The sequence below is a fragment of the Arachis ipaensis genome, chromosome B10 (genome assembly GCF_000816755.2).
Source record: "Arachis ipaensis cultivar K30076 chromosome B10, Araip1.1, whole genome shotgun sequence".
In the NCBI taxonomy this organism is placed as follows: Eukaryota; Viridiplantae; Streptophyta; class Magnoliopsida; order Fabales; family Fabaceae; genus Arachis; species Arachis ipaensis.
Genome location: NC_029794.2, coordinates 11130704 through 11139614, shown reverse-complemented (window position 1 = coordinate 11139614; position 8911 = coordinate 11130704). Strand labels below are relative to the sequence as shown.

At 36.0% G+C, this 8911-nt stretch overlaps 1 long non-coding RNA gene across 1 annotated transcript; it reads left to right on the top strand.

Moving 5' to 3' along the window:
* On the top strand, positions 103 to 715 carry LOC107621682. The gene is made up of 3 exons (XR_001615886.2): positions 103 to 171; positions 282 to 397; positions 477 to 715. It is a non-coding gene; the product is annotated as an uncharacterized LOC107621682 (long non-coding RNA).

Below are 8911 nucleotides of genomic sequence, written 5' to 3'. Positions count from 1 at the left end.
AAAAAGAAGAAAGCACACTTAAAGATATTGTGCAACAGCTACGCGGTATCCTTTTTCTTTCATGCTGCTCATGACTGACTCTAAACTTGAATGTAATGAAAAATAGCTGCCAGATGCACCAGACAGGACACACTGCCAATATTGAAGGTGGTTGAAGCATTGCATTTTTAGGTACTTATTTTCTTTGTTATTTATTATTCTTTCTGCTTTTAAATGATCCCACTTTACATTAAGCTTGTCAATAACTAAGCAGAATATTATTTTGATGGGCACCAACACAGGCACTGTCTAAGTCTCTAAGACATTAACTATAGACGAACTGCTTTATTTAAAGGAGGAGTTTACACTTTTGGAGCCAAACAAAAATGGAACCATTAGCCTAGAAAACATTAAAGCGGTTAGTTTTATTTCAAATTCTTTTTATATACTTGGTTAAGATGATGATGTTTGCCATCTCACAAATTTGACATGGATAGGCCTCGATGAAAAAGGCAACAAATGCTATGGAATCACGCATTCTTGACTTTTTTGGATCAGTAAGTTCTATGATTTAACTGTACCAATGCTTCCATACATTATATAAATAGAATTTGCACCAATAGTGCTCGCTGATTAAAATAAATTTGGGTTGCAGCTTAATGCATTGCAATATAGAAGGATGGATTTTGATGAGTTTTGTGCAGCTACACTCAGTGTTCATCAACTTGAAGCACTTGATAGGTTAGAGCATGTTGGGAATAATACACCATTCCCCCTTGAGAAAATACCTTTCACAGAGAAATAAAATAGACACAATCACAACACAAGAATTTAACGTGGAAACTCCAGTTACTGGAGAAAAAAACCACGACCGTTGTCAAATGACAACCAGAGAATATCACTATGTGAAAATTGTTACAACACATAGAATTCTTTCTCTCTAACAATGGCACCCCAGTACACCCACACTCTCAAAGCAAATATTTAACTACACCTCACAGCACTCTCTAATCAAAGAATATAGAGGAAAAGAAAAGTTAGATACAAGCTTTAAGTGTTTCCGACTGGTGCAAAAAATATGGAGAACTTAGCCTCATATTTATAGCCTAGGCCACCCACTCCATTTGCTATCCTAAGCAATATGGGACTAATTCAACCAAATCCTAACAATCTCCACCTTGATTGAAATAGTCACACATCTTCAGCTTCCATAGTCAACACCGACAATTCTTTGCTGCCATTGTCTATACCGACAATCATAGTTCAGAGAACTATCATACTCCACCATGAAAGTATACTCACTTGGAATTAGACCACTCCAAGCATTTCGCCTTGATACAGATCGAAACCTTGTTAAAAATTCATGGTGCAACTTCCAAATTGGCTTTTCCTGTAAGTTCTTCAGCCATCGACATAACTTCGCCACACACCTTGCATCTCAACGCCAACCAATGCCCGTGTGCAATTGTGGACCCGATTGTCACAACGTATCCTTATCCATGGCAGTGCGGTAATACCATGATGATACTTCTTGTCTTCTAGAGAACATCATATTCTCTCATAGAGAGAGCAATATTGCAAGTATCAGATTGAGAGCCTTTTTCTGAAACCACATTACCTGGACAATTTCTCTTTACATGCCCAGGCTTTCCACATTTCCAGCATGTTACACTCCTTCCACGATTTCCTTTTCCATAATTGTCACTTCTAACTACAAGCGCCAAATCTAATGAAGTGCTACCCTCATTTTTCATTCTTCTTTCTTCAGCAATGATCTTACTGGCAACTTCTTCAAAATTTAGAGTTTCCTTCCCATACATTAAAACAGGTTTGATATACTCATAGGAAGAAGGAAGAGACAATATGAGCCTCTGTGCCTTATCTTCATCATCAATTTTCACTCCAATTGCCTCTAATTCAGAGACAATACCATTGATAGCACTAAGATGGTCGGAGATTTTCACATTGTGATCCATCTGTAGATTATGGAACTGCTCCTTCAATAACAACCGATTTGAGATGCCCTTTGCCTGATACAACCCTTCGAGTTTATCCCAAAGTTCCTTGGCTATTTTCATTCCTTGCACATTTGCAAGAACATTCTTAGCCAAACACAGGCGAATAGCACTTGCAGCTCTCAAATATAGTTCCTCCCATTCTTCATCCTTCATACCAGAGATCTTCTCTTTCAACGCCTTGTGCAAACCTGATTGTATCAACACATCCTTGACTTGTATTTGCTACAAGCCAAAATTGATTCTTCCATCAAATTTCTCTATTTCAAGCTTCATAGCACTTGAATATCCTGACATTGTTGCAACCGTATATTGGAATAGTATAACTCAACTGTAGACTGTGCACTAGGAAGGGTCCCCAGGAAAGAGAGGTGGGTCACAATGGACACACTTAAATACCAAGTCTTTCCTTAGCCAGAACCTTTCCAAACTGCACTCTCACAGTGTCACATTGCCTTCCAGCAACAACAACAGCAACCAAAGATCAACCTCAAGCCATAGGATAAAATTCTTTTCTGATGTGGAAGGTCAGACTAGGCTGCAACCACAGAGCATACTAAGAATAAATTCCACCGAACCGAAGCTCTGATACCACATGTTGGGAATAATACACCATTCTCCCTTGAGAAAATACCTTTCACAGAGAAATAAAATAGACACAATCACAACACAAGAATTTAACGTGAAAACTCCAATTACTGGAGAAAAAAATCACGGCCGTTGTCAAATGACAACCAGAGAATATCACTATGTGAAAATTGTTACAACACATAGACTTCTTTCTCTCTAACACCGGCACCCCAGTACACCCACACTCTCAAAGCAAATATTTAACTACACCTCACAACACTCTCTAATCTAAGAATATAGAGGAAAAGAAAAGTCAGATACAAGCTTTAAGTGTTTCCGACTGGTGCAAAAAATATGGAGAACTTAGCCTCATATTTATAGCCTAGGCCACCCACTCCATTTGCTATCCTAAGCAATGTGGGACTAATTCAACTAAATCCTAACAGAGCAACATGCTCAGTGTTCTTATGAACATTTTGAAAAGGACGGAAACAGCTCTATAATCATTGAGGAACTAGCTTTGGTATACTTAATTTGACTACAGTCATAGCTTATGCATACATAACTTTATACAAATAATATGAACATGCTAATGATTTTACAAGTCTATTTACTGTATCCAAAATATTTCATGGGGCAGTGATTTTGTATTTTGAATCTGCTTTGTAAGTTCATACATGTTATGAATTGTGATCTATTCCTTTATGCAGATGTAAAATGATCGATTTTTCAATTAGTGGGCTTGGTATTAGACATGTATATAGTGAGAAAGTATTAAGTAAGGAATTGAAATTAATTTTTGTTAATGTTTCTGTTTAGTCTATTTGATGTATTTCATGAAAATAAATTGGTGAATTAATTTGAATTCTGGATTCTGCAGGAGTATGCATAAAGTATAATAGATCAAGTAGCTAAATCAAGAATGTAGTAGTCAAATAAACTTTTTAACTAGCACACTATCATAATCAATTCTTTGCTAGATTCTCTCTATCTCTCTTCCTCTTCTTTCTTTCTCGCTCTCTCTTTCTCTCTGATTGTTTGTATGAACAAATGGATTGTCATTTAGTTAACTGCTTTGGTATGAACAATGCTTTGGGGTGAAGACTAATTACTTTGTGTTTTAATGAGTTTGAATTAAGAAACAACATGTTGAAAGCAATATTTTCTGATTGAAATTGTCCATGATTCCTTTAAAAGAAGAGGTTAGTTTAGTAATTTTATCTCTCTGGTGGATTTCAAGGTTGGTAGTTTTGATGGAATTATTGATGTTCTTAATGCTTCGTTGCAAAGGTTTACGATTTAAAATTTTCTGGATAGAAATGTAATTTAGAATTGCATATAAATTCTCATATCAATTCTGTATAATTTATCAGACGAGACTGTTTTTTTATTTGTATTTACTTGATAGAGAAATACAATCTTTGTTAAAAAAGTTTCAGTATATATGTCACTCTATCGTAGTGGTACCTGTTACCTAGATTATTTCTTTATCAATAATAGGTTTACCATTGTAATTATTTTTTAGTGAAAGTACATAAAAAGTACATAGTATATAAGGTGTAATAACTAAACAAATATTTTCTAAGGGGATTTTTCATTCTCTCCAACAATGAGAAGAACTTATTTCTCTCCCTCTCTTAATCCCTTCTGGTTCATCAAACCATCAACATCACAGCTTGAACAGCTTAGGGCATGAGATTTTCTTCATGGTGCGGTGAGCGTGGAGAGCAACCAAGCTGTGAATCAAATTATTAAAAAAAAAAAGTTGTGAATTGAGATCAATCCAATTTTGTCATTTTCTTTCTATCCCTAATTTTTCTTTCGACATTTTCTTTCTCCCATTCTTACCTCCTCCTTCAAACTCATCCAATAGAATTTGATGAGAGGCTATTTCGCAAGATTCTTTCTTGGTGAACATAGCTGTTCCGATCAACGAGTTGAAAGGAAGAAGATCTGAATCCCTATTACTCTGTGATTCATTGATTTCTCAAAATGGCAAATATGGCAAACAGATCCTCCCATTGCAAAGGTCGTGGAGCTACATTGGCTTGCTCTCATTGCAACAAGCAAGGCCATACAGAAGATGTATGCTATAAGAAGCATGGGTACTCCTCCCATTTCTATCAATGGCAGCAACATAACACCACCATCAATCACGTGATCACTGAGGGGCATGATGATATACTCAGTGACAAACAATTCCAGCTCAATTGTCTCCAAGAGAACACTGGAATATCAAGATCTGGATTCACTCCAGAGCAAAGATTTGCCTTGTTAGAGTTGATCAAAGACAAAAGTGTGCAGCAACAACCTCATAATGCAAATCAAATTTTGACTAATTCCATTCAAACTTTCACTCCAGGTAAAACCATTGCATTATATTTTAATGCAAGAATTATGAGCATTATCACTCCAAAATCTGCACTATGGGTCATTGATTCCGGTGCAAATGTGACTTTTGACTTAAAAGATTTTGCAAGTTTTCAAAATATTGATCCAATCAATGTGATATTGCCAAATGGGACCAAAACTGTTAGCACCATCATTGGCACAATCACATTCTCTAAAAAATTTTTTCTCAAAAATGTTTTATACATTTCTTCTTTTGATTTTAAACTGATATCTGTGTCAAAGGTAACCTCAAACTTACATTGTCAACTGTTAATCAATGATAAGTGTTGTGAGATACAAGATAAATCCACATAAAAAATGATTGGCATTGCTGAGTGTATAGAAGGGTTATATACAATGAGTAGAGAACCAGAATTCTCTCACTTTCCCCCTCTTCCAACAAAGCAAGCTTCATTGGCGGCAACTACGACTACTACTCATCCCACCACACCTTCACACAGTGAGCACAACAACATTTGGCATCTTAGATTAGGACACATACCCATGCATAAATTGATTTTTCTGAAGAAGTATTATCCTTTTATAGATTGTATTGCTTCAAAATTTTCTTGTGATTCATGTCATTTTGCAAAACAAAAGAAATTATCTTTTAATCTTAGTACAACTAAAATAAAAGATTGTTTTGACTTAGTTCATATGGATATCTGGGGTCCTATTTCTGTCCCTTCCAATGAAGGACATAGGTATTTTTTTGACTGTGGTGGATGGCAAGAGCAAATTCACTTGGATTTTTTTTATGAAAACCAAATCTGAAGCATCACAATTAGTTATTAATTTTGTGAATTTTGTCAAAGTACAATTTGAAAAACAAGTTAAGTGTATAAGGACTGACAATGGGCCAGAGTTCACCCTAAAATCCTTTTTTGCATCAACTGGAATTTTACACCAAACTTCTTGTGTAGAAACACCAGAGCAAAACGGGATTGTAGAGAGAAAACACCAGCATATTTTAGGTGTTGCTAGAGCACTGCTATTTCAATCAGGAATTCCACATTGTTTTTGGCAATACGCAGTTGCTCACGCCATTCACCTAATTAATAGGCTGCCCAGCACTAACCTAGATAATGCTAGTCCTTATAAGCTTTTGTATGGTAACTTACCTGACCTTTCATATTTAAGAGTATTTGGTTCTCTTGCATATGCCTCCACATTAACAAATTCAAGAACAAAATTAGACCCAAGAGCCAGAAAAACAGCTTTTCTTGGTTTTAAATTAGGAACAAAGGGTTTTCGACTTATTGATTTAAAATCAAAGGAAATTTTCATATCCAGAAATGTAATTTTTTATGAAACTCATTTTTCATTTTTACATTCCACTAGCACTGATATTTCTGTGGTACCCATTCGTACTCCACAATGCATTGATCTTTTTCAATATGATACACCATCCACACATCATTTGCAATCACCCACACATACCACACTCATAGATTCAAATGAATATTTCTCAAGCTCAATGCACTCACCAATTTCCTCACACACCATTGCACCCATTACTACACCACACACTAACAGTGCACCTGCATCACAACACTCTGACATCACACATGACTGCATTACTAGAAAGTCTGAAAGAGTCAAGAAACCGCCTGCTTATTTGAAGGACTATCATTGTATGACAACCCACACAGCTCACTCTAGCAACGTTGCCAACTCTAACTCTTTATATCCTATCTCACAACACTTGTCATATGATAAACTAACCCCAAAATATAAGTCACTTTCTCTAGCCATCACCTCAAATCAAGAACCTAGCACTTATGAGGAAGCGGCTGCACATGAATGTTGGAGAAAGGCAATACAAGATGAATTGACAGCTCTAGATCAGAACAGAACTTGGTGTCTCACTGAACTCCCAAAAGACAAGAAGGCTGTGGGTTGCAAATGGATTTTTCGGGTAAAATTCAATCCCGATGGCACCATAGAGAGGCACAAAGCGAGGCTAGTTGCAAAAGGATTCACTCAAGTGCAAGGAGTAGATTATGGTGATACTTTTAGTCCAGTTGTTAAAATGACTACCCTACGAGTAATGTTAGCATTAGCAGCGGCAAAGAAATGGCATTTGAAATAGCTGGACGTCAACACTGCCTTCCTTCATGGAGATTTGGATAAGGAAGTTTATATGAAGTTACCACCCGGTTTGGCTGTATCACAACCAGGTTTGGTTTGTAAATTGCAAAAATCTATATATGGGCTTAAGCAAGCAAGCAGGCAATGGAACATTAAGCTCACTCAGACTCTTGTGGATGCTGGTTATAAGCAGTTTTTTTATGATCATTCACTCTTCATCAAGAAACAATTTGAAAGCTTCACTGCCATTCTAGTATATGTTGATGACTTGGTTTTAACCGGGAATGACATTGGTGAAATCAATTCCATCAAGCAAGATTTGGATGACAAATTCAAAATAAAGAATCTTGGTGATCTCAAATACTTCTTGGGAATGGAAGTAGCACGCTCTAACTCTGGAATTCACATTTACCAGCGGAAGTACACCATGGACCTTCTCAGAGATTTTGGTTATCTAGATTGCAAGCCTCTCTCTACTCCATTTGATTATAGTCAGAAACTCTCAAAGGAATCAGGTACCATTTTAACAGACAATACTGTTTACAGACAGCTCATCAGCCGACTCCTTTACCTCACAAACACTAGACCCGATATCTCTTATGCTGTGGGACGTTTGAGCCAATTTTTGGATTGTGCAACCACTTCTCACCTACAGGCTGCTTTTCGTGTACTCCGATATTTAAAAGGCCGACCTGCATTCTATTCTGTGACAAACCAGTCAGCCATTCACATTGCCAATAATCCCATCTTTCATGAAAGAACTAAACACATTGAAGTGGACTGCCACATTGTTCGTGAAAAGCATTTGTCTGGTCTCATTCATCTTATGCCAGTTCGTTCCAAGGATCAACTTGCTGATTTTCTTACCAAAGCTCTGCCACCGGGTCCTTTTCTTGCTAATGTTTCCAAGCTAGGATTGTTAGATTTACACAATTCTAGCTTGCGGGAGGGTGTTACCTAGATTATTTCTTTATCAATAATAGGTTTACCATTGTAATTATTTTTTAGTGAAAGTACATAAAATGTACATAGTATATAAGGTGTAATAACTCAACAAATATTTTCTAAGGGGATTTTTCATTCTCTCCAACAATGAGAAGAACTTATTTCTCTCCCTCTCTTAATCCCTTCTGGTTCATCAAACCATCAACATCACAGCTTGAACAGTTAGGGTATGAGATTTTCTTCATACCAATAAGATGTGGGCTAGAAGGATGATTTTCTTTTCTTTTATTTGAAACAGTATGTTGAGCTTTTTCATTATGATCCTTTGTTTCCTGGATTACCGCATTAGCTTGCTCTTTTTTCTTCTTCTTTTTTGATGCTCAGCTAAGGATTCTGTATATTAATATTTTGTGGAGCCTCTTAATTCTTATAAATGCAATTTCATTGAACTTTGGTTTTCACAATGATTAATTGTTGGCTTCACACTAACTTTAGTAGTAGTGGCTTAGATGATAAAAAAGTGTTATTTGTTCTTGAATACGGTTAATTTGATAACTTTCTTTTAAAAGCTTGTGACATTGATGTTAACAAACTCACGACATTGATGTTAGGCAAATATTCGGTGAAAAATTGAAACTCTTCAACAATGAATACGATTCTTGGCAAAAATAAAGCTGATTTTTTATGCATGTTCTTAAACTGGGTGAAATTCTGAATGTTGATATGAAGACAAATGGCAAGCTAATGCTAACAATGTTAAGATACACTTAGGTAAATTGAATTTTGATGAACAGGAGCAGTTTATTTTTTGTTTGCAGATTAAAAATACGATGGTTTGATGAGATGGTTTTATTGTGATGTTAGGGTTTGTATATTGAATTTTAGAAAATTTATGTGATCTTTTTTTTTTTTTTTTGCAG